A 25,908-nucleotide genomic window follows, 5' to 3' on the forward strand; every position below is an offset into this window, starting at 1 on the left:
TAGTTCATGGTAGCGGTCACTTGACAGGCGAAAAGGTGTTACTAGTGTTTACTGCAATAACGTTATTAATCTGTGCCTTTAGCAGGTGGTTGTCGCCATGGGGACTGTCATTTCACCAGTCCAAAGTGGCCAAAAAACAGTATAATTTAATGTTCAATGACCTCAAATTGCCAATTAATCCCACATTATACAACCTCGGCTTAATAAAGTGCCAATTAACCTCACTAAAGAATAACTTGAGTCAATCATGTGACAGAAAGGTGCATTGTCACATGTTGAACGAGCGGGCGGTAACAATGAATAAACAACACAACTTCCGTTTTAAAATATTTACATTGAGTGAGCGAGTGTGTGTGTGTGCGGATTTTGATACACTCATGTGTTTGAGTGTGTTCGTTGGTTTTTTGTTTAAAAATTTATAATATTCATACATATTTACACATCCACAAGCAAAGAGAGAAGGACGAAGACACCAACCAACCAACTGCTTCCTGTTTACATAAAATTTATTATTTTTCATCGCTGGTTGTTGCAACTTTAATATGAATGGAAGAAGAAGAACTAAAATTGAAAAAACGAGAGCTGGAGAGAGTAAGAGTGGATGCAAAAAAAAAACATCATCAACATCATCATCATAAATGTCAATATATTTTTATGAATAAATACAGTGTACTGTACAGACGACGGTTGGGTGGCTAAAAAGCTGAACTAAAGCCAGTAAAGTGAAAATTTGTAGTTGAAAGGTATTAAATCATAGAAAATTATAGTTTTAAGAAATTTTTTTTGAAAAAATAGATCGCTTTTGAAGATAACATAAAGTTTTCGAAGTTATTCAGATAACATTGATTATCTTACATCGATGTTACTGAGAACTTTCTGTGGAAAATTAAGCTTTCTTATCAATAACATGAAATTTTCTAAGAAAATTAGTTCAATGTTATCGATATGTTAAAATGCTAAATAATGTTGAAAAAAATGTAAGCGATGTTATTAATATAAATTAATTTTAATAGAAAATGTGTGCGATCTTATCAAAAACATTGAAATTTTATGGAAAACATGTGAAATTTTAAAGAAAACATGTGCGATGTTATTGATAACATAGAATTTTCATTGGAAAATTATGGGATGTTGTTGATAGCATAGAATTTTCATTGGAAAATTATGCGATGTTATTAAAAATATAAAATGTTAATGAAATGTGTGTGCGATGTTACCGTTAACACAGAATTTTCAGAGCAAATCAGTGCGATGTTTTCGATATCAACGAATTTTCAAATAAAATATATGCGATGTTATTGATATACATGAATTTGAATGGAAAATGTGTGCGATGTTATCGAAAACATAGAAATTTCATGAAAAACATGTGCGATGTTTTCGTTGTCAACGAATTTTCAAAGAAAATGTATGCGATGTTATTGATATCGAGGACATATCAAAGAAAATGTATGCGATGTTAGGGATATCAAAGAATTTGCAAAGAAAATGTATGCGATGTTAGTGATATCAACGAATTTTCAAAGAAAATGTATGCGATGTTATTTATATAAAATAATTTTTATAGAAAATTTGTGCGATGTTATTGATATCGAAGAAATTTCAAAGAAAATGTATGCGATGTTATTGATATAAAATAATTTTTATAGAAAATTTGTGCGATGTTATCGATATAGATGAATTTTCAAAGAAAATATATGCGATTTAGTGATATCAAAGAATTTTCAAAGAAAATGTATGCGATGTTATTGATATAAAATAATTTTTATAGAAAATTTGTGCGATGTTATTGATATAGAAGAAATTTTAAAGAAAATGTATGCGATGTTATTGATATAAAATAATTTTTATAGAAAATTTGTGCGATGTTATCGATATGGATGAATTTTCAAAGAAAATGTATGCGATGTTATTGATATCAAAGAATTTTCAAAGAAAATGTATGCGATGTTATTGATATCAAAGATCTTTTGTAGGAAATGTTGTTGATAACATAGAATTTTCATTGGAAAATTATGCGATGTTATTAAAAATATAAAATGTTAATGAAATGCGTGTGCGATGTTACCGTTAACACAGAATTTTCAGAGCAAATCAGTGCGATGTTTTCGATATCAACGAATTTTCAAATAAAATATATGCGATGTTATTGATATACATGAATTTGAATGGAAAATGTGTGCGATGTTATCGAAAACATAGAAATTTCATGAAAAACATGTGCGATGTTTTCGTTGTCAACGAATTTTCAAAGAAAATGTATGCGATGTTATTGATATCGAGGACATATCAAAGAAAATGTATGCGATGTTAGGGATATCAAAGAATTTGCAAAGAAAATGTATGCGATGTTAGTGATATCAACGAATTTTCAAAGAAAATGTATGCGATGTTATTGATATAAAATAATTTTTATAGAAAATTTGTGCGATGTTATTGATATCGAAGAAATTTCAAAGAAAATGTATGCGATGTTATTGATATAAAATAATTTTTATAGAAAATTTGTGCGATGTTAGTGATATCAAAGAATTTTCAAAGAAAATGTATGCGATGTAATTGATATCAAAGAATTTTCAAAGAAAATATATGCGATGTTATTGATATTAGCGAATTTTCAAAGAAAATGTATGCGATGTTATTGATATCATAGAATTTTCCAAGAAAATATATGCGATGTTATTGATGTCAAAGAATTTTTATAGAAAATTTGTGCGATGTTATTGATATCAAAGAATTTTCAAAGAAAATGTATGCGATGTTATTGATGTCAAAGAATTTTTATAGAAAATTTGTGCGATGTTATTGATATCAAAGAATTTTCAAAGAAAATATATGCTAAGTTATTGATATCAAAAAACTTTTATATAAAATTTGTGCGATGTTATTGATATCGAAGAATTTTCAAAGAAAATGTATGCGATGTTATTGATATCATAGAATTTTCAAAGAAAATATATGCGATGTTATTGATGTCAAAGAATTTTTATAGAAAATTTGTGCGATGTTATTGATATCAAAAATTTTCAAAAATGTATGCGATGTTATTGATGTCAAAGAATTTTTATAGAAAATTTGTACGATGTTATTGATATCAAAGAATTTTCAAAGAAAATATATGTTATGTTATTGATATCAAAAAACATTTATATAAAATTTGTGCGATGTTATTGATATCAAAGAATTTTCAAAGAAAATGTATGCGATGTTATTGATATCAAAGAATATTCAAAGAAAATATATGCGATGTTATTGATATCAATGAATTTTCTTTGAAAAAATATTCGATGTTACAATATAGAGGAAATTTCTTTACAAAATTATGCGATCATCAAAGATATTAAAAAAATATATATTTCCTAATTTCGAAATAATAAATTAAATCATACTTTCAAACTTCTGCTTCTAACTTTGACTGTATTTGCTAAATCTACGCATAAAAAAATGCATTTTATTTATATAGAGACTTGTAACTGGTGTTCAAAATGTTGTGGATGTGGACACTTTAAAATTAATGTACAATATTTTTAAAACACATTTTCTATAGTGCAAAAAGAAAAATGAAAAAATAATAATGATAATCTAAAATTCAAATTCCAAATGTTATGCATAAAGAGAATTTAACCGCAATTTCAGTAAACCACAACGATGGTAAGAAATTTTCTTAATAAAATATGAAAATAAAGCGGTTGAAGGGAAATATTTTTTGGGAATTTAATAAAGAAGATTTAAGATAAAGTGTAAGATTTATGAAATTAAAAGAGTTTTTGATTTAAATAAACTTTTAAAGATTTTAGAATGCTATTTTAGTATGGAAATTATTTCAGTACTTTAAATTTCAAGGGATTTATAGCATTTGTCAATTAAGTACCCATTAACTTTTAAAAATAATTTCAATTCCATTTTCATAATTTTCTATTTTTAAAGTTCTTTACAGAACTGTGTTAAAGAAAGAGAGCTTTACCACAGTTCTCTTTTGCGGCAATGTTTCATAGCCTCGATGGCGCAGTAGGCAGCGCGTAAGTCTCATAATCTTAAGGTCGTGAGTTCGAGCCTCACTCGGGGCATTAACTTTTTTTCTAAAATTTTTATAACAAAAAATTTAATTTTTACAAATAAATGTAAAAGAATTTTCTAAAAAATAAGATACAAAATATAAAATTTTAAAAGTTCTTTAAATTTTTTTTAACAATTTAAAATTTTTTTAAAAATTTAAAGAATTTTAATATAAAAAGATTAATTTTAGATAACAAATGAGTCGAATAATAGAGATTCGAATATTAGTTCAGAAAATTTAGATTTGTTGTCAGCTGCATTTAAACATAATTTTCTGATTAAAATTTTTAATAATAAGATCAAAAGTGCATCTTTTTAGCTTATCACTTGAAATTTATTTATAAATTTAACTAATTATATAATAATTTCCATTATCATTTTTCTTTTACGCAGCAAATGAAACTGCCCTCTGTCAGAGAGAAGCTCATAGCCTCGATGGCGCAGTAGGCAGCGCGTAAGTCTCATAATCTTAAGGTCGTGAGTTCGAGCCTCACTCGGGGCATTAACTTTTTTGATTTTGTAAATTTATTTATAAAGAAAATTAAAAATAATTATTATTTATTACCTTTCTAATAAGGAAAATCTCAGGTAATGTTTTGAAAACTAAAAATAGATTATTTTCCGCAAAATTTCAAAATGAAATGTTGAAATTTTTGTTTTCTTGGAAGGTTTATAGCCTCGATGGCGCAGTAGGCAGCGCGTAAGTCTCATAATCTTAAGGTCGTGAGTTCGAGCCTCACTCGGGGCATAACTTTTTTATATCTTTTTTTTAAATCTGAAAAAAACTTTTCCTTTATTATTCTTTATTTTCTTATAGAAATATATTTCAATAAATATTTTTACTTTCCTCCCAAAAATATTGCTTAATTTATTTAAATTTTTTTCAATAATATATGTAAACAAAACTATAAATTATATTCTTCATTCTTTTAGTTTAATTTTCCAAAAAAAAAGGTTAAACAATATAAATAAATTAAGGGCAACTATTAAATTATATGAAGCATACTTTTGGTATAAATATACGTATAATTTTTAGGTATAGCCTACTTTTTTAGTGTTAAACCTTCTAATTTTTGTAGTATACTTTTAGGTTCAACAGCAGCAGCAGTAGTATTTCTTGCTGCAAACAATTTAATTTAATTTTTTATTCCTTATTTAAAATGTTTTTGTTTTCTTTTTCCTTAGTTTTAATTACTGTTCTGCTGTTAAATACAAACTAATTTCTTACGTTCTTTGCACACTCACAAAAAGTGTTGTTTGTATGCTAATTGCAGAGTTGGTTGTCAGATGTTTTTGTTGTTGGCGTGTTTTTTTTTGGAACTCCTCCCAAGAAATTAGTTCGGGCAAAAGCAGCAGCACAGTAAGTTAAAGACAGTGAAGGAGGGATTAATAGGGATGAAAGCAATTCGGTCAACCAGCCGAATCGACTCCAAAGCCAAATATCCATGGCGCCAAGGTAATGCTCTGTATTTGGTGGGAGCAAGAGTTCTGTCTATTATAAGCTGCAGAACATCACAGGGAACCTGCGAGCATTGGCCGAAAAACGGTCAGAATTAGTATAGTAAATTTTTTTCATTGAAATCAAATTTGTTGAAATTTTTTATAAAAACCAATTCGGTGAAACTAAGTGAAATTAAATTTTGATGAAATTTTATTATTTAAACCGATTTTCAGTGAATTGTTTTTTGTGGAAAATTTTGGTGAAATTTTGTTATTAAATCCGAATTTCAGTGAATTTTTTTTGTAAAAAAAATTTGGTGAAATTTTTTGAGTGAAATCGAATTTGTATAATATATTTGTTCAGTGAAAACGAATTTCGGTGAAATTTTTTTAGTGAAATCAAATTTCGGTGAAATTTTTTAGTAAAAACGGTAAACAAAATTTAGGTGAAATTTTTTTAGTGAAAACAAATTTCGGTTAATTTTTTAGTGAAAACTAATTTCGGTGAAATTTTTTTAGTGAAATTTTTTAAGTGAAATCAAATTTTGGTCAAATTTTGTTTAGTGAAAATAAATTTGAAATTTTGTTATTAAACCCGAATTTCAGTGAATTGTTTTTTGTGAAAAATTTGGTTAAAATTTTGATTTAAACCAGAATTTTAGTGATTTTTTTTGTGAAAAATTTTGGAGAAATTTTTTGAGTGAAATCAAATTTGTTTAATAATTTTTTTCAGTAAAAACGAATTTCGGTGACATTATTTTATTGAAAGCTAATTTCGGTGAAATGTTTTTAGTGAAATCAAATTTCGGTGAATTTTTTTAGTAAAAACGGTAAACAAAATTATGGTGAAATTTTTTTACGAAAACAATTTTCGGTTCATTTTTAAGTGAAAACTAATTTCGGTGAAATATTTTTAGTAAATTTTTTTTAAGTGAAATCAAATTTTGGTGAAATTTTTTAAGTGAAAATAAATTTAAAATTGTTTTTTGTGAAAAATTTGGTTGAAATTTTGATATTAAACCAGAATTTTAGTGATTTTTTTGTGAAAAATTTTAGTGAAATTTTTTGAGTGAAATCAAATTTGTTTAATAAATTTTTTCAGTAAAAACGAATTTCGGTGACATGTTTTTATTAAAAGCTAATTTCGGTGAAATATTTTTAGTGAAATCAAATTTCGGAGAAATTTTTTAGTAAAAACGGTAAACAAAATTATGGTGAAATTTTTTTATGAAAACAATTTTCGGTTAATTTTTAAAACTAATTTCGGCGAAATATTTTTAGTGAAATTTTTTAAGTGAAATCAAATTTTCGTGAAATTTTGTTTAGTAAAAATAAATGTTGATGACATTTTTTTAGTAAAAACAAATTTTGGTAAAATAGTTTTAGTGAAATTTTTTCAGTGAAAAATTTTTTTTGGTGAAAACTAATTTCGGTGAAACTTATTTTAAAACCAATTTAGGTAAAAAAAATGTTGGTGAAATTCTTTCAGTCAAAGCAAATTACGGTGACATTTTATAATGAAATCAAATTTCGCTGAAATTTTTTAAGTGAAATTTGTTTAGTCAAAATAAATATTGTTGAAATATTTTTAGTGAAATCAAATTTCGGTGAAATTTTTTAGTAAAAACCGAATTCGGTAAACAAAATTTTGGTGAAATTTTTTCAGTGAAAACAAATTTCTGTTAATTTTTTAGTGAAAACTAATTTCGGTGAAATTTTTTTTAGTGAAATTTTTTAAGTGAAATCAAATTTTCGTGAAATTTTGTTTAGTAAAAATAAATTTTGATGACATTTTTTTTAGTGAAAACAAATTTTGGTAAAATAGTTTTAGTGAAATTTTTTCAGTGAAAAATTTTTTTTAGTGAAAACTAATTTCGGTGAAACTTATCTTAAAACCAATTTAGGTAAAAAAAATGTTGGTGAAATTCTTTCAGTCAAAGCAAATTACGGTGACATTTTTTAATGAAATCAAATTTCGCTGAAATTTTTTAAGTGAAATTTGTTTAGTCAAAATAAACATTGTTGAAATATTTTTAGTGAAATCAAATTTCGGTGAAATTTTTTAGTAAAAACCGATTCGGTAAACAAAATTTTGGTGAAATTTTTTAAGTGAAAACTAATTTCGGTAAAAGTTTTTTTAGTGAAATTTTTTAAGTGAAATCAAATTTTCGTGAAATTTTGTTTAGTAAAAATAAATTTTGATGACATTTTTTTTAGTGAAAACAAATTTTGGTAAAATAGTTTAGTGAAATTTTTTCAGTGAAAATTTTTTTTTTGTGAAAACTAATTTCGGTAATACTTTTTTTAAAACCAATTTAGAGAAAAAAAATGGTGAAATTTTTTCGAGTGAAAACAAATTTTGGTGAAATTTTTTTAGTGAAAACTAATTTCGGTGAAACTTTTTTTAAAACAAAAAAATTTTCAGTGAGATTTTTTAATGAAATCAAATTTCGCTGAAATTTTTTAATAAACCAAATTCGGTGAAACTATTTTAGGGAAAAAATTTTGTTGAAATTTTTTCAGTGAAAAAAATGTCGTTGTAATTTTTTAGTGAAATTTTTTAAGGATGAAATTTTGTTTATTGAAAATAAATTTTGATGACATTTTTTTTTAGTGAAACCAAATTTCAGTGAATTTGTTTATTAAATTTTTTCAGTGAAAACTACTTATGGTGAAATTTTTTTTTGGTGCAAACTAATTTTGGTGAAACTTTTTATAAAAACCAATTAGGGGGAAAAAAATATGCTAAAATTTTTTAGTGAAATCAAATTTCGCTGAAATGTTGATGAAATTTTTTTAGTGAAATCAAACTTTTTAATATAAACCAAATTCGGTAAAACAATTTTGTTGAAATTTTTTCAGTGAAAACTAATTTTGGTGTAATTTTTTAGTGAAAATTAATTTTGGTGAAATATTTTTAATGAAATTTTGAAAGTGAAATCGAATTTTGGTGACATTTGGTTTAGTGAAAATAAATTTTGATGAAATTTTTTTTAGTGAAACCAAATTTGGGTGATTTTTTTTTTAAATGAAATCGAATTTTGGTGATTTTTTTTAGAAAAACCAAACTCCGGTGAAATTTTGTTATTAAAATCGAATTTCACTGAATTTTTTTTAATATTTAATCCTTCATTCCCCTATAACTTAGCCATTTGTGGACTGATTTATATAATTTTTAATAGCCATATATTCTGAAGTTTATTAGACAAAAAGAAACTAACAACATTTCTTAAAAGCTGCTAAAAACTGATTTTAACATATGTCTGGCTATTTATAAACGTAATTTTCAACAGAATAAGAACTAGCTGAGATATAAACATCCATATCTACAGCCTTTAAAAACCATGACTTATTTTAGCAATTATTTTGCTATTTTCTTTAACTCAACTGCTTTTAGAATTTCCCTTTAAAAACAATGTTTTTGCTTCTCTGCTCCATTCCTAGTAGCCTTTCCCATCCACCCCCTCCTACTTTTTTCAGCTACTTTTTGAAAACTTGTTATAGTTTATATTTCTTATTTCTCGGCATTATTTGTTTGCCTTCATTGCAGCAGTAAGTAAATTTAAAAACGCAGCCAAAAGTAGTATTTAATATTAAAATTTAATTTATATTGCTCAACAATTCATTGAAAATTCATGTGAAAAATAAAGTTGCAAATAATGAAAAAACAAACAAAACAAAAAATGAATTAAATGAAATAAAAATAAATCAATGTTGATTTCTGCTCGTTTGTTGGCAATATTTTGTAGCAAAGTCCTTTTGGTTATAAATACATATATTCATTTAGTACATTTTGGTATCAAAATAATCTTTTATTATTACAAAAGCCATCAATTTTCTTTGGTTACTCCTAGATGTCAGACAATAATATATGCTGAGAGTAGAAAGACAGACCCACAGTCTCTCGCACACACTTCCTGCCATATAATAATATGATGGTCATTTTGTATGTAAAGGTTGCAAACAAAAAAAAGCTTTGGTGACATATTTGTTAAAAGTTTTCACGTTTTTTGCTCTCTTTACTTTTCTCAAAAAAAAAGAAAATAATTTTTTTTCTTTTTATTTTCTTGGGGGGTATTAAAATGCAATATTCATTATTTACCTAGAGTTGGGAAAATTGAAACGAAGATAAATGTTACATATGAAAAACTTGAACAAAAAGTGAAAATAAAACTGAGTTATATAAAAATTGCCTGAAATTCAGTTTTAAACTTGTTATAGAAAAAATGGAATATTTATCGACATACCATAGTACAGCATACTTTAGGGGGGGATTAAATAAGAATATTGCTGGTTTTATTTATTTAAGCAAAAATGCTATTGAACAGCAATAAATTGAAAAGGTATTAAAAAGAAAAATCATATATTTTTATAAAAGAGATAAAAAGGAATGACACAACACATAAGGAATTAATTTGTTTAATATTTTAAATATGGTTTTTATTAAAAAATAAATAAAATATCAAAAAATTAATGCCCCGAGTGAGGCTCGAACTCACGACCTTAAGATTATGAGACTTACGCGCTGCCTACTGCGCCATCGAGGCTATGTTATCTGCTCTCAAGGACAAATTTAAAGTCCCGAATGCGGATTTTTTGAGATTTTCTGTTTCTTTATAAAAAGTTCTTAACTTCAGCTTAATTTTAAAAGATTTGTTATATTTTTTTATTAAAATATACAATTTACATAATTAAGGAACTAAGGGAAAGGTTTTTAAATTAATGTAACACAGGCTGCATTCGTAAATGTCGTAATGTTACATCTCTGCAGCAAATTAAAAGCAGATTTACCATCATTGCTTTACATCAAACGTTTTTTAATGCAAATTATTGATTTATCTGTTGAAAAAGTTTATGAGTCGTGGTGTCAGTGATGCACAAATTAATTTTACTTTCTCTTGCATTCACCCACACCGCGCGCCCACAATTTCTTTAATGTCTATAACATTATAGACATCTAGGGTTTAGAGCAAAAACCATATGCCCCGAGTGAGGCTCGAACTCACGACCTTAAGATTATGAGACTTACGCGCTGCCTACTGCGCCATCGAGGCTATGAAACCAGGAATCCAAGAATACTATGAAATTTTGCAAGCTGCAGGAATTTGTCATTCAAAAAAATTCTGTATAACTTATGTTTTACATTCTAAAAAACCTTCATGATTCTTATTTTACCTTTAAATAAACTTACAAATAAAAATTCCTCCCTAAAATTGTTTAGTTTTGATAAAAAACTAAATGCCCCGAGTGAGGCTCGAACTCACGACCTTAAGATTATGAGACTTACGCGCTGCCTACTGCGCCATCGAGGCTATAAATATCGGAAATCGCCAACAAAAAAATTCTCAAAATTTGTGGAAAATGTCCTTAAAAATTTCTTAAAGCACTTAAGCAGAAAGTTTAAATCCTGAGGAAAAAGAAAATGCATTAATTTTGAGCCTCAAATCATTGAAACAGATAGAATCTTGGATTTAAGAACTGAAAAGCAACCACATTAAGGATTATTCCACTCATTTCATAATTAATTATGGATATTGCTGCTTAAATCTTGCATCTAGGCTTAAAGTTTAAGCATTATTGTGACTTTTCTTCAAAATTTGTGACGGCTAGGAAAAAACTAAATGCCCCGAGTGAGGCTCGAACTCACGACCTTAAGATTATGAGACTTACGCGCTGCCTACTGCGCCATCGAGGCTATAATCTCCATAAAAATTCAAACATTTTCGATTTTTTTTTTTAGAAAAAAATTTTAGGAAAATAAACTAATTTTAGATTACTTAATATTACCTGAGTTGTTTCTTATTAGAATTTTAGCCAATTCTCAATTAAAGGAGTAAATTTCGAAAATTTATTTCATAGAAACAAAAAACTAATGCCCCGAGTGAGGCTCGAACTCACGACCTTAAGATTATGAGACTTACGCGCTGCCTACTGCGCCATCGAGGCTATGAAAACGCTGCTTGCCAAAAGAAATTGCGTGGCAGAGCAGAGAGAACAAAGTAAATTTATATTAATAATACTACCTACATATTTACATTTCAGATTAACAGAACTACATATTTAATTTAGTTTTATCAACATAAACTATACGCAAATTTATATTCTTTAATATTTTGTTTATTTTGTCTTCTTTACCTTCATTATCATTGACAAAGCAAGAAAAAAAAACCTTGAAAGAAATTATGCTGTGACCTTAAAGAACAAACAGTAAACAGGACAAATAATAAAGTAAGTATGGATGTATGTTTGAATTCGTACCAAAACAAACAAACAACAACTACTGCTGTGCTTTTACACAGTAAAAGCAAAACAAATACAAAACTGTAAACACACACGAACTTAAGCAAACAACAATAACAAACATGAGTAAAGTATTGCTAATACAATAACACCTTAATGAGCCAAACAATAATAACAACAACAGCTATGAGAGCAACTATAATTGCTCATCGTGAGTAAGCAGTTACATGTTTAGAACTTAGAATAAACAATAACAAAACAGCTTATTAGTGGCTGGCATATTAAGTGCCTCGATGGCGCAGTAGGCAGCGCGTAAGTCTCATAATCTTAAGGTCGTGAGTTCGAGCCTCACTCGGGGCATATATATTTTTTGGGGTTTTTTCTTTTATTTATTTTAATAGAGAATATTTTTTAAGATATTTATTTTAAAAGCATAGTTTTAGGAGGTAAATATTTGCATAATTTAAAGAGAAATTTTACTAGTTTTGATGAATGTTTTATAGCAAATGTTTTTTTAAATGTTTTTTATAGCAAGTAAAAGCAAGAAAAACATTTCTAAATTATTTGGAACTTTAGGAAGCCTTACTAAGAGATTAGTTCCAGGAAACAAGGAGATTTATTTTATTTAAAATATGGACACAATATAATAATTACGTTAATATTGACTGGATATGAAATTGTTGGACATTTGTATAGAATGGACGATCTTTACCCAGAATTTGGCTACTTTTTGAAAATTTAACGAATTTAATTCGTTAAAGTAACGATAGAAAGTTTGTTTTAGACTTTATTAAACGAATATTATAATGTCCAATAGAAAGTCTTTGAACATTTGAGATGTTCATATAAAAAATATATGAAACAAGTAAGAGAGCTATATTCGGCTGTGCCGAATCTTTACAAAATTATATTTCAAAATAAAAATTTTAAATATTTTTAGGTAAACAAAATTTATTTTTTTTCCAGTTGTTTTTTTAATTTTTTGGAAAAAAAATTTTTAGAATTTTTTTTATTTAAATTTAAAATTTTTTTTTTAATATTTAGTGAAAACAAATAAGAAAGCTATATTCGGCTGTGCCGAATCTTCACAAAATTATATTTCAAAATAAAAATTTTAAATATTTTTAGGTAATAAAATTTTTTTTCCAGTTGTTTTTTTAATTTTTTGTAAAAAAAATTTTTTCGAATTTTTTTTTGTTTTTTTAATATTTAACGAAAAATAAAATTCGGGTTAAAAAATATTTTTTCGATTTTGACCCATTTTAGGTCCAACTTACTATGGTTTTATATACGTCGTTGCAAAGGTCTTTGATTTGAAAGATCTATCATTAGATATCCATATTGTCTATATTAATGACTTAGTAATCCAGATATATCGAGGTTGTCCTGGTTTTTTCTTTATATCTCAGCCATTTGTGGACCGATTTTCTCGATTTTAAATAGCAACCGAGCCGGAAGAATTCCCGAAATATTGATGTATGAATCGTGTATGTAAGTTATTTGGGGGCTTACGAAAGTTGATTTCAACAGACAGACCGACATGTCTTAATCGAATCCGCTATCTATAAGGATCCAGAATAAATATATTTTATAGGGTCGGAAAATTATATTGTGGAAATTACAAACGGAATGACAAACGTATATATACCCTTCTCACGAAGGTGAAGGGTATAAAAGACCTGTGTCTCCCATATTTGCCCAAAGTCAGGCACTTTTTTTATGGGCCTCCAAAGATTTGGGGCTTCTGTGTAATTTTTGCAAAAAAGTGATAATTTTCTAAGGCTCATGTTTTGCAAACAGTTCGGAATTTTGATTTACTCTCTGAGGCCCTAGTCATAAAGAACAATAATTGTCAACATCTTCAAGATCAAAATCGCAAAAATATTCGAAATAAATTAGTTTAAAGCTGCCTAAAAGTATGCTTTAGTTTATAATAATTTAATAGTTTATGGCCCAAAACATTTAATTCCTATTTAAACGGTGTTAAGAATAATTCCTAGGAACAGGAGAAAAAGGTAAAAAAAATCGAATTTTTTAAAGTTTTTTTCGATTTTGATCTTGAAGATGAAGTTTTTTACTCAGAAATATGAGTGCTTACAGATCGAGCTAATTTTCTCCATTAAACACTTATATACAAAGTTATTTTTGGTTTTTTCATATGAAAAAGGGATTTTTGGTTTGAAATATGAGTGATCGCAGATCGAGCTACTTTTCTCAATTAAACGATTATTTTCAAAGTTATTAAGTATTTATTGCCCCGACAAAAAGTGTTGTAGAATTTTTATGAAAACAGCATCAAATACTACCGACTAAGTTCTTTCGACATATACATAGAAATTCTGCTGGTCTGAATCTGAAGTCAATTGTGCATTTTTTGGACATTAATCGATCCATAGTTTATTATTTTATGTTTCAGCACAAAAATATAAAATAATTGTTAACAAGTGCCGAATCTTATATACCCTTCACCAAATTATACTTCAAAATACAAATTTTAAATATTTTTAAACAAAATTTTTTTTTCAAAGTTGTTTTTTCACTTTTTGAAAAAAAAAATTTCGAATTGTTATTTTAATTTCTTTTTTTAAAATTTAAAAAAAAAATTTTTTGTTTTTAAAAAATTTTGTTTGGTGAAAAAAAAAATCGGGTTAAAAAACATTTTTTCCGATTTTTACCCATTGTAGGTCCAACTTACTATGGTCTTATTTACGTTGTTGCAAAGGTCTTTGAAATATCTATCATTAGATATCCATATTGTCTATATTAATGACTTAGTAATCCAGATATAGGTCAAAAATCGAGGTTTTCCTGTTTTTTTCCTCATATCCCAGCCTTTTATGGACCGATTTTGCTGATTTTAAATAGGAAACTTCTTGAAAGCATGTCTGACAGAATTATTGAAGATTTGGATCCCGAAGATATCTGGGGTCTTCAGAAAATTGATTTCAACAAACAGACGGACATGGCTTAATTGACTCCGCTATCTACAAGGACCCAGAATATATATACTTTATAGGGTCGGAAAATTATATTGTGGAAATTACTAACGGAATGACAAACTTATAGTATATACCCTTCTCAGGAAGGTGAATGGTATAAAAATAAGCGAAGTTAAAGCTTTTTATAATGAAGCAGAAAATTTAAAAAATTTGCATTCGAGACTTTAAATTTGTCCTTGAGAGCGAATAACATAGCCTCGATGGCGCAGTAGGCAGCGCGTAAGTCTCATAATCTTAAGGTCGTGAGTTCGAGCCTCACTCGGGGCATTAAATTTTTCCAAACGTTGGAGAAAAATCCAATCATTAAAAATGTAAGGAATAATCTTAATTTGCTTTACCATAAAGTATTTAATAATGAAAATCATGAGTATTTAATTGAAAATTAGAAGCTATTTTTGCAATTAGTTCCTATGTTTATCCTTTAAAAAAATAGTTTTCTTCTCAAAATCCAAAATCTTTCAATGACAATCCAAATACCTGGCTTATTTTTTGTAAATATCGGTAGATATTTTACATATATTTAAAATTTCTGCATTCTAAAATGCATCAGAAAGAAACTGTTTAAAAATCTATCAAATTTGCATTCAGGATCTAGTTTTGCATAAATGTCCTTGACAGCAGATTTCATAGCCTCGATGGCGCAGTAGGCAGCGCGTAAGTCTCATAATCTTAAGGTCGTGAGTTCGAGCCTCACTCGGGGCATTTAGTTTTTTCCTAGCAATAAGAAATTTAAAGAAAATGCACACCAATAATTAATGCATATTTACTTATTCTATATAGTCCTCGCGATTGCAAGATTCATGCTGTAATATCTGAATTCATAATAAAATGACTTCAACAAACCTTTGACCACAAACTGGATTGGATGCAAGATTTAAGCTGCATTAAGTTGTTTTGAAAAAACCTTTGAGACTAAAAATTAATGAGATTTTCTTATCAATGTGGTTTTAAGCTTTCTTCATAAGCTTTTAGAATTACATACCTTGAAGTATTTAGCAAATTTTTAAGAATTTATTTTCTAATTTATTTTTTACTTAAACACTAGAATCTTTCCATTAAAATCCAAATAACTGAAATATTTTGTTAAACATCAGGCTATATTTTAAATATATTGTTCAAATTAAGTAAATTTTTTTAAAATCTTTATTTGAAGGATGCCAAATTAGCATTCGGGACTTTATTTTTGTCCTTGCGAGCTCCTAATATAGCCTCGATGGCGCAGTAGGCAGCGCGTAAGTCTCATAATCTTAAGGTCGTGAGTTCGAGCCTCACTCGGGGCATTTATTTTGTTGGTTATAAAATAAATTTAAAACTTTCTTAAACTCTATAGTCTTTAAAACATAGTTTATTGGCATCTATTGGCATTTTGATAAACAATTATATTTTATAAAGTCATCGTTTATGTTTTTTTTGCAAAATTTTGCCGAGAGGGTGATAATTAATTTGAAAATATTGTGAATTTTTTGTGAATACTTTACTATTTCGTTTGTTTGGTTAGAAAATTTAGTTAAAATTATTAGATTTCCAAAAAAATTTGTACGCTACGAAAATTTTTATTATAATTATTGAGGTGGTTAATAAACTAACCACCTCATTCAAACAAAAAACCATGGAATGGGGTGGCTTTTTATATTATGATTTATCTTTCTCTCTAAATTATGAAATTAACTCACCGTTTCCTTTAAACCTCATTAAGTCATATAAACAATCTGTAAATAAATAAGAAAAATAAATTAAATTTAATTGAAGTTAAATTGTAAATGACTGCAAAATAATCATCTAAAACACTTAAAATAAGCCAAACCTTATACATAATAATAATGTTGAGCTGGCCGTTTACAATTTGTTTGTTTGCACAACAAACAAATTTCTCTAGTCTGCTTTTAGGATTAAATCGCATTTAAAGAGATTTTGGCCAACAAGACAAACAAACAATCACAAATAGATAAATACAAAATGAGCTTTAAAATGCTCAAAGGATACTCATTGCTATGATTAATTGAATTTCTGTGGTAAATTTTAACTTTGAAGGCTTTAAAATTAAGTAAATTAAAGTTTTACAGAACATTTAAATTAAAGCATATTTTTAGGGGGGTTAAAAAAATACTGTCAACTGGTTTAATGATAACTTGTATGTTTTTAATAGTTTTTTTTATATAGTTTCTAGTAAATATATTCTAAATTTGTTTCTTTATCTTTAATATTATTATTTGATCTCTTTTCCAGCTAAAAATTTAATAAAAACAAACTCATTGTTATAGGTTTTTTATGTCTATTTAATTCTTTAAATATTACGTGCATAAATTCATTTTCATTCAATTTAAAACCTTACACACTATAAAACTGAATAGAACAAAAAAAGAAAACTAGTTTTGATCTCATTGAACCTGACGTGTGTAGAACATTGTAAAATTTATAAAACAAAAAGACCCGACACTACCGCTTCCCATTCCTGCGCTCAGCAACAATGTTTAATGATTAATTTCTATACAGTTTCATTTATGAACGACATTATTCTTCGACTCTGTCTGCTGCTGGTGTCTGTCTATAAGTGCGAAAATATCATTCATCTATACATTCATTTCATTATATTTTATTTTCATTCAATTCGTTTTTATCATTCATAGAATTCTGTTTTTTTTATTACAATTGCACACACTTTATTTGTGTGTTTTTTTTCTCAACTGGCTTAATTAGTTTTTGACTTTTTTGATTTCTCTCTTATATTTAATAATAATAAAAGTTTTTTTTTTGCTCTCAGTTTTAATTTAATTTCAATAGAATAAATTGTTGCATGAATGGTAGGAAGGCACAAAAAAAAATTAAAGTGGTCTATAAAAAAGATACAAAAAATTCAATAGAATTGTTGCTGAGGCAAAATAATATTGAATATAGGAGATTTTTTAAAGACACTATTTGGAATATATAAATAAGAAGCTATTCCAAATATCTCATGGAGAAAACTTTTCTATAGAAAAGATCAATGCTGGGCATCTTTTCTATAGAAAAGATCACTGTTGCTTAGCAACAGATCACTTTTCCAAAGAAAAGATCACTGTTGCTTAGCAACAGATCACTTTTCCAAAGAAAAGATCACTGTTGCTTAGCAACAGATCACTTTTCTATAGAAAAGATCACTGGCTTAGCAACAGATCACTTTTCTATAGAAAAGATCACTGTTGCTTTAGCATAGCAACAGATAACTTTTCTATAGAAAAGATCACTGTTGCTTTAGCATAGCAACAGATAACTTTTCTATAGAAAAGATCACTGTTGCATAGCAACAGATAACTTTTCTATAGAAAAGATCACTGTTGCATAGCAACAGATAACTTTTCTATAGAAAAGATCACTGTTGCATAGCAACAGATAACTTTTCTATAGAAAAGATCACTGTTGCATAGCAACAGATAACTTTTCTATAGAAAAGATCACTGTTGCATAGCAACAGATAACTTTTCTATAGAAAAGATCACTGTTGCTTAGCAACAGATCACTTTTCCAAAGAAAAGATCACTGTTGCTTAGCAACAGATCACTTTTCCAAAGAAAAGATCACTGTTGCTTAGCAACAGATCACTTTTCTATAGAAAAGATCACTGTTGCTTAGCAACAGATCACTTTTCTATAGAAAAGATCACTGTTGCTTAGCAACAGATCACTTTTCTATAGAAAAGATCACTGTTGCTTTAGCATAGCAACAGATAACTTTTCTATAGAAAAGATCATTGTTGCATAGCAACAGATAACTTTTCTATAGAAAAGATCACTGTTGCATAGCAACAGATAACTTTTCTATAGAAAAGATCACTGTTGCATAGCAACAGATAACTTTTCTATAGAAAAGATCACTGTTGCATAGCAACAGATAACTTTTCTATAGAAAAGATCACTGTTGCATAGCAACAGATAACTTTTCTATAGAAAAGATCACTGTTGCATAGCAACAGATAACTTTTCTATAGAAAAGATCACTGTTGCATAGCAACAGATAACTTTTCTATAGAAAAGATCACTGTTGCATAGCAACAGATAACTTTTCTATAGAAAAGATCACTGTTGCATAGCAACAGATAACTTTTCTATAGAAAAGATCACTGTTGCATAGCAACAGATAACTTTTCTATAGAAAAGATCACTGTTGCATAGCAACAGATAACTTTTCTATAGAAAAGATCACTGTTGCATAGCAACAGATAACTTTTCTATAGAAAAGATCACTGTTGCATAGCAACAGATAACTTTTCTATAGAAAAGATCACTGTTGCATAGCAACAGATAACTTTTCTATAGAAAAGATCACTGTTGCTATGCAACAGATAACTTTTCTATAGAAAAGATCACTGTTGCATAGCAACAGATAACTTTTCTATAGAAAAGATCACTGTTGCATAGCAACAGATAACTTTTCTATAGAAAAGATCACTGTTGCATAGCAACAGATAACTTTTCTATAGAAAAGATCACTGTTGCATAGCAACAGATAACTTTTCTATAGAAAAGCTCACTGTTGCATAGCAACAGATAACTTTTCTATAGAAAAGATCACTGTTGCATAGCAACAGATAACTTTTCTATAGAAAAGATCACTGTTGCATAGCAACAGATAACTTTTCTATAGAAAAGATCACTGTTGCATAGCAACAGATAACTTTTCTATAGAAAAGATCACTGTTGCATAGCAACAGATCACTTTTATATAGAAAAGATCACTGTTGCTTAGCAACAGATCACTTTTATATAGAAAAGATCACTGTTGCTTAGCAACAGATCACTTTTCTATAGAAAAGATCACTGTTGCTTAGCAACAGATCACTTTTCTATAGAAAAGATCACTGTTGCTTAGCAACAGATCACTTTTCTATAGAAAAGATCACTGTTGCTTAGCAACAGATCACTTTTCTATAGAAAAGATCACTGTTGCTTAGCAACAGATCACTTTTCTATAGAAAAGATCACTGTTGCTTAGCAACAGATCACTTTTCTATAGAAAAGATCACTGTTGCTTAGCAACAGATCACTTTTCTATAGAAAAGATCACTGTTGCTTAGCAACAGATCACTTTTCTATAGAAAAGATCACTGTTGCTTAGCAATAGATCACTTTTCTATAGAAAAGATCACTGTTGCTTAGCAACAGATCACTTTTCTATAGAAAAGATCACTGTTGCATAGCAACAGATAACTTTTCTATAGAAATTATCACTGTTGCTTAGCAACAAATAACTTTTCTATAGAAAAGATCGCCGTTACTGGCCGAGATATATATAGGATCGCTCGTGAGAAGTCTCTCTTGGATACCAGTAAATCTTCTCTTGAGTTTTTACCACAGTTTCTCCCAACTGTAGGGTACTTCAGCCAAATGCAACTAAATAAATCATGACCAAAGAGCAACAAGGAAAGAAGCGCGCCACACAATCTATTCATGATTATGTTCATATAATAGTAAATGCGAGTGTGTTGGCGTTGGACAAAAAAAAATACGATTTTTTTTATAGTTTTTGTTCAAGTTGCCAGGTTTATATGCACTTTTGAGCTGTTTAACTATAAATCATTTTTAAAGCTGATTTTAAGTTCAATGCAACAAAAAATAAAATCCAAAACAAAAAAAAAATAAAGCTCAAATGCTCTCACAGACACAAGTTGCAAGGATTTTTATAAAAAAAATACTAGTAAAATTACACACATACACCCACAGACATAAATATTTAAGAGAATTTGTATGTATGTCTGTATGTTCAAAGGTGTGTGTGTTACACATGTAATGGTATTAATGTATAGTATACTTCTAGGATAAGTTTATTCAAATACAGCTTCTAATGGGCTGGAGGGGTTTTGTATTAAAGAGAGGAGAATGATGATGGTTAGAGTAAGTGTGTATCGATGTGGATGTGTGTGTGAGTGTGTTAACATGTTGTATTGGTATTTGTTGAAAACCTAAACGTTTCCTTGTAAATAGTTGCTGGTTAAAAATTCATATGAGAATGTAAAGTGTGTGTGAGTATGCATGTAAATTCATGAATATGCATGTGCTCGCATTTATTTATATGCGTTTATTTTGTCTATATGTGCGCCTGAGTGTATACAATAATAAGCACAATGGCTGAATTTGCATGTTCAGGTTTGTTTTTGGTGGCTTTTAAAAATTGTCTGCATTTTATGCGAAAATTTTGGTTTTTATGGCATTTTTAATGCCCTACTAAACATAATAGGGTTATATTAATTATACAGTTAAATTGTAAGCAATTGAAAGGATTTTAAAATAAAAAAAAATTAAAAAAAAAATAATTTTGAAACAAACTTTTTTTTGGCTAGAAAAATATGACATAACTCAATCATTTATGGACTAATTTGCCTGAATTTTAAAAGCATTTTAAATAGAACTGTAACAAACAGTTCCATACAATTAAAAGTTCTTAATAATCTTTTCTAATATTTTAAAGCTGATTTAAACACACATGCAAGATTAAAAAAAATTTGTTAAATTTTGTTTAAGTTTATTTAGCTCACTTTAGCATCATTTATGCTTAATGCTCTGGACAACCCACTCATTTTTGGTTTTTGTGTTTACTTGGCAACAATGTATTCATAACTACCAGCACTCCATGTCTGCTTGAAAGCAGAAAACTATATTTTATGGTCGCGCAAGCCAATATTTTCGTTTATTTTTTTTTCCACTATTATTATTATTTCTAAACGATTGCAACGATGTTGCAATGACAATTTGTAACAAGAGAGAGATTTTTTTTTATAATATTTTTTTCAGTTAAAAATGTATTAAACAAGCATGAAAATTCAACTGAGTGTATAAGATAACAATTGCTTACATACCAGTAAAACAAATAAAATACAGCATACTTTTAGGATTAGGAAGAAGAAATAAAGAATTAAATAAAATGTCAATGAAAAAGCTTAAGAAAAAGTATTTCATATGAAATTTAAATAAAAAGATAAGCAACAGAGCCACTACATGCAAAACATAACAACATTTTGAAAGTAGCTTTAAAGGTTAAATAATTCTGATAAAAAGTTTATAAGTATTACGAATTTTAAGCATAGTTTTAGGGATAATAAATAAAAGTTTGTTCCAACTAAGAATATTTTGTTAGATTTGAGGAAAAAAATTTATCTTTAAACTGGATTAAATTATATTAACTATATTCAATTCATTATGGACGCATGTTTGCCGACAATTTTTGTGAGAACTTTGGGTTTTTACCAGGAAATTTAATTTTTGTGCTTAATATTTCATTTCAATGACCGCTCATAAAATTGTCTATCTGTTCTGAAGTAAAACAACAGATATGATACTAGAGCTAAAATATGTTTGGGTTTTTAATTTGCTGTCAGTTGCTGTATAATTCTGAGAATGGATTCTATACATTATGAATAGAAAAACAATGAAAACAACAATTTTAGTTCATAGTTCAATACTGAACTAAGTGAGCAAACGATTTGAACTAGAGTAGGGTTGTTCATGAACGAACAAGTTCAATTGAACAATTCAGTCAGATGAACAGCGTGAAGTTGTTCAATCATCTTGTTCTTTATTGTTATTTTTATTCACTTTATTCCTTTTGGTCGTTTGACATTACTGTAGAAGTTTGAAACTTATCTTTTGAAAACTCTTTTAAATGGGTTTTGTGTTGTTTGAATTTTATATAATTACATTCTTTCCTTCATTATTAAAATCATTTAATAATAGGTCAATTTTCGTTTTGTTCACAGCAAAGACATTAACCGAGCAATTGTTCATTCACTTAGTTCAGTCAACCACCAGAGAATAGAAATGAACAACTAAACAAAAAGAACAAACTTGTTCATTTATTTGTTCTGAACAAAAATGTCCAATCAGTAAAAAGAACGATTATGCCCAACTCTAATTTGAACTAGTTCATTTAGTTCAAATAACGGAATCGTTCAATTGATCTAGTTCGTTCATGAACTACCCAAGTCTACAAAGATATTGATTTGTAGCTTTTAAGTAAATAAGAATTATTAAAATGTCTGTTAAATTCGGTTTAAATTTTGGAGTTTTTCTTTGATTCTTTGAATCAGAAGATACAAATAGTTAATTAAATCAGTTTTTCTGTAAGGCTATACTTAGGCCTCCTTTTATGGCACATTTAGAAAAGTTATGTTTTACATATTATATATCACAGGATAGCAAATTAAGTGTAATTTTCAAAAACGTTTAAAAAAATTAATATTTTTAAAAATTGTTTAAGAATTTTTTAAAAAAATTACCAAACTAAATTTAAAAAATATTTTTTTTTAGGTACTAAATTTATACTTTAAATAATTAGATATTATTATACAAATTATATATCACTGAAAAGTAAATTGTGTGTAATTTTTAAAAATATTAATAAAATTCTACATTTTTAAAAATTATTTAAGACTTTTTTAAAAAATTCCCAAAAAAAAAAAAAAAATTTAATATTTTTTTAAGTACTAAATTATACTTCAAATAATTGGACATTAGAAAAATTTTAGTTTTACATTGAAAAGGAAATTGTGTGTAATTTTTAAATATATTAAAAAATTTCCAGATTTTTAAAAATAGTTTAAGAATATTTTAAAAAATTCCCAAAAAAAAAAGATGTAAATATTTTTTTTAAGTACCAAATTTATACTTCAAATATTTGGACATTAGAAAAATTTTAGTTTTACATATTATATATCATTAAAAAGGAAATTGTGTGTAATTTTTAAATATATCAAAAAAATTCTACATTTTGAAAAATTATTTAAGAATATTTTAAAAAATTCCCAAAAAAAAAATTTTAATATTTTTTTTAAGTACCAAATTTAGACTTCAAATATTTGGTCATTAGAAACATTTTATTTATACCTATTATATATCAATGGAAAGAAAATTGTGTGTACTTTTATAAAATATGAAAACATTTCTACTTTTTTAAAAATTATTTAAGAATTTTTAAAAATATTTCCAAAAAAAATTTATTTCATTTTTTTTTTTTTTAAATACTAAAATATACTTCAAATATTTGGACATTAGCAAAATTTTATTTATACCTATTATATATCAATGGAAAGAAAATTGTGTGTACTTTTATAAAATGTGAAAACATTTCTACTTTTTTAAAAATTATTTAAGAATTTTTAAAAAGTTCCCCAAAAAAATGTTCAAAATATATTTATTTTATGTATTGTATTCCTAATTGTCAAATATTTGGACATTAGGAAAATTTTAGTAACACCTATTATATATCACTGAAAAGGAAATTGTGTGTAATTTTTAAATATATTAAAAAAATTCTACATTTTGAAAAATTATTTAAGAATATTTTAAAAAATACCAAAAAAAAAAAAAATTTAATATTTTTTTTAAGTACTAAATTTATACTTCAAATAATTGGACATTAGAAAATTTTTAGTTTTACATATTATATATCACTGAAAAGGAAATTGTGTGTAATTTTTAAATATATTAAAAAATTTCCACATTTTTAAAAATAGTTTAAGAATATTTTAAAAAATTCTCAAAAAAAAATGTAAATATTTTTTTTAAGTACCAAATTTATACTTCAAATATTTGGACATTAGGAAAATTTTAGTTACACCTATTATATATCAATGTTAAGAAAATTGTGTGTAATTTTAAAATATATTAAAAAAAATCTCAATTTTTAAAAATTATTTAAGAATATTTAAAAAATTCCACAAAAAAAAATGTTTGGACATTAGGAAAATTTTATTTATACCTATTATATATCAATGGAAAGAAAATTGTGTGTACTTTTATAAAATATGAAAAAATGTATACTTTTTTAAAAATTATTTAAAAATTTTTTAAAAAGTTCCCCAAAAAAATGTTCAAAATATATTTATTTTATGTATTGTACTAAAAGTATACTTCAAATGTCTGTACATTAGGAATATTTTAGTTATACCTGTTATATATCACAAAAAAGGAAATTGTGTGAAATTTTTAAAAATATTAAAAAAATTCCACATTTTTAAAAATTCTTTAAGACTTTTTTAAAAAATTCCCAAAAAATAAAAAGAATTTAAATATTTTTTTTTAAGTACTAAATTTATAACTCAAATAATTGGACATTAGGAAAATTTAAATTATACATATTATATATCACTGGAAAGGAAATTGTGTATAATTTTTAAAAATATTAAAAAAAATCTATATTTTTAAAAATTGTTTAAGAATTTTTTAAAAAATTCCCAAAAAAAAAAATTTTTAAATATATTTTTTGAAGTACTCAATTTATATAGCAAATAACTTTGTACTAGTTATGCATATTAATATGATATTTAGGTATATTACTAAGCCTCTAGTAAGGAATCTAGAAATGTTATTTGTAGTTTCAAAATCCAACATTGAAAGTATATTTTTTAAGTTTAAAATTTGTTTCAAGAATATTTTACTTTTGTCATAAAAACCCCTCGTTTGTTTACATTAATTGCTAGATTTTCATATTTTTTTTAAACTGAATTATTTAAATCGTATAACTAAATAATATTTAAAACAAATAGCATTAAAAATCAGTTATAATTTGGCTTTAACCCCATTAAAATGTGCACATTTATAAAATTTTCCAGCTCAGAGGTGTTTAGATTTGACTCACTATAGCCCACTTTGTAAAACAATTTATTGTATTAGCAAACAATATTTAGAAAGCTTAACCCCTTCTCAGTTGTTATAAAAAGTTTTAACTAGATCATTAAATTAGAAGTTCTATTGTTTAGCTATTTTTCATTAATCATTTTCTTGTTTTGCTTTGTTTCTTTTCTTCCTTCAAAATAAAGCCTATTTTTAGGAGTATATTTTATATTTCTTTTCAAAAGATAAAAAATTGTATGAAATTGTCAATAATATAAAAACATTTTTATTTTCTTAAAATTATTTAAGATTTTCATTAAAAAAAAATCGATAGTTTTTTACAAAAAAAAAAACATTTTTATTTTAAGTACAAAATTTTTGAGAAAAAATATTAATAAGATTTGTAGTTATATTATTAAGACTCTCGAAAGGAAATCAGAAATGTTATCTTGCTTCGAAAGCATATTTTTTAGTTTAAAAATTTGTGATTTTTTCTATTTGATTTCTTCACTTACTCTGCTGGTGTGTTAATATTTATTGTTAGATTTTAGTAATTTGTTAATTGAATTATTTAAAATTAATTACTTTATAAT

The 25,908-nt window shown here is 26.5% G+C and overlaps 1 protein-coding gene and 12 non-coding genes across 13 annotated transcripts in view; 7 read left to right on the forward strand and 6 right to left on the reverse strand.

The window, feature by feature from the left end:
* Nucleotides 1-25,908, reverse strand: part of LOC135950890 (uncharacterized) — an 80,831-nt gene that overhangs the window by 43,124 nt on the left and 11,799 nt on the right. The gene's annotated exons all lie outside the window — the stretch shown is intronic.
* On the forward strand, nt 3,995-4,067 carry TRNAM-CAU (transfer RNA methionine (anticodon CAU)). The gene has a single exon. It is a non-coding gene; the product is annotated as a tRNA-Met (tRNA).
* TRNAM-CAU (transfer RNA methionine (anticodon CAU)) lies at nt 4,486-4,558 on the forward strand. The gene has a single exon. It is a non-coding gene; the product is annotated as a tRNA-Met (tRNA).
* TRNAM-CAU (transfer RNA methionine (anticodon CAU)) lies at nt 4,732-4,804 on the forward strand. The gene has a single exon. It is a non-coding gene; the product is annotated as a tRNA-Met (tRNA).
* TRNAM-CAU (transfer RNA methionine (anticodon CAU)) lies at nt 9,971-10,043 on the reverse strand. The gene has a single exon. It is a non-coding gene; the product is annotated as a tRNA-Met (tRNA).
* On the reverse strand, nt 10,478-10,550 carry TRNAM-CAU (transfer RNA methionine (anticodon CAU)). Its single transcript has one exon. It is a non-coding gene; the product is annotated as a tRNA-Met (tRNA).
* On the reverse strand, nt 10,736-10,808 carry TRNAM-CAU (transfer RNA methionine (anticodon CAU)). The gene has a single exon. It is a non-coding gene; the product is annotated as a tRNA-Met (tRNA).
* TRNAM-CAU (transfer RNA methionine (anticodon CAU)) lies at nt 11,119-11,191 on the reverse strand. The gene has a single exon. It is a non-coding gene; the product is annotated as a tRNA-Met (tRNA).
* TRNAM-CAU (transfer RNA methionine (anticodon CAU)) lies at nt 11,370-11,442 on the reverse strand. Its single transcript has one exon. It is a non-coding gene; the product is annotated as a tRNA-Met (tRNA).
* On the forward strand, nt 12,024-12,096 carry TRNAM-CAU (transfer RNA methionine (anticodon CAU)). The gene has a single exon. It is a non-coding gene; the product is annotated as a tRNA-Met (tRNA).
* TRNAM-CAU (transfer RNA methionine (anticodon CAU)) lies at nt 14,930-15,002 on the forward strand. The gene has a single exon. It is a non-coding gene; the product is annotated as a tRNA-Met (tRNA).
* Nucleotides 15,365-15,437, forward strand: TRNAM-CAU (transfer RNA methionine (anticodon CAU)). Its single transcript has one exon. It is a non-coding gene; the product is annotated as a tRNA-Met (tRNA).
* TRNAM-CAU (transfer RNA methionine (anticodon CAU)) lies at nt 15,943-16,015 on the forward strand. The gene has a single exon. It is a non-coding gene; the product is annotated as a tRNA-Met (tRNA).

This window comes from Calliphora vicina, chromosome 2, assembly GCF_958450345.1.
Source record: "Calliphora vicina chromosome 2, idCalVici1.1, whole genome shotgun sequence".
NCBI classification, from domain to species: Eukaryota; Metazoa; Arthropoda; class Insecta; order Diptera; family Calliphoridae; genus Calliphora; species Calliphora vicina.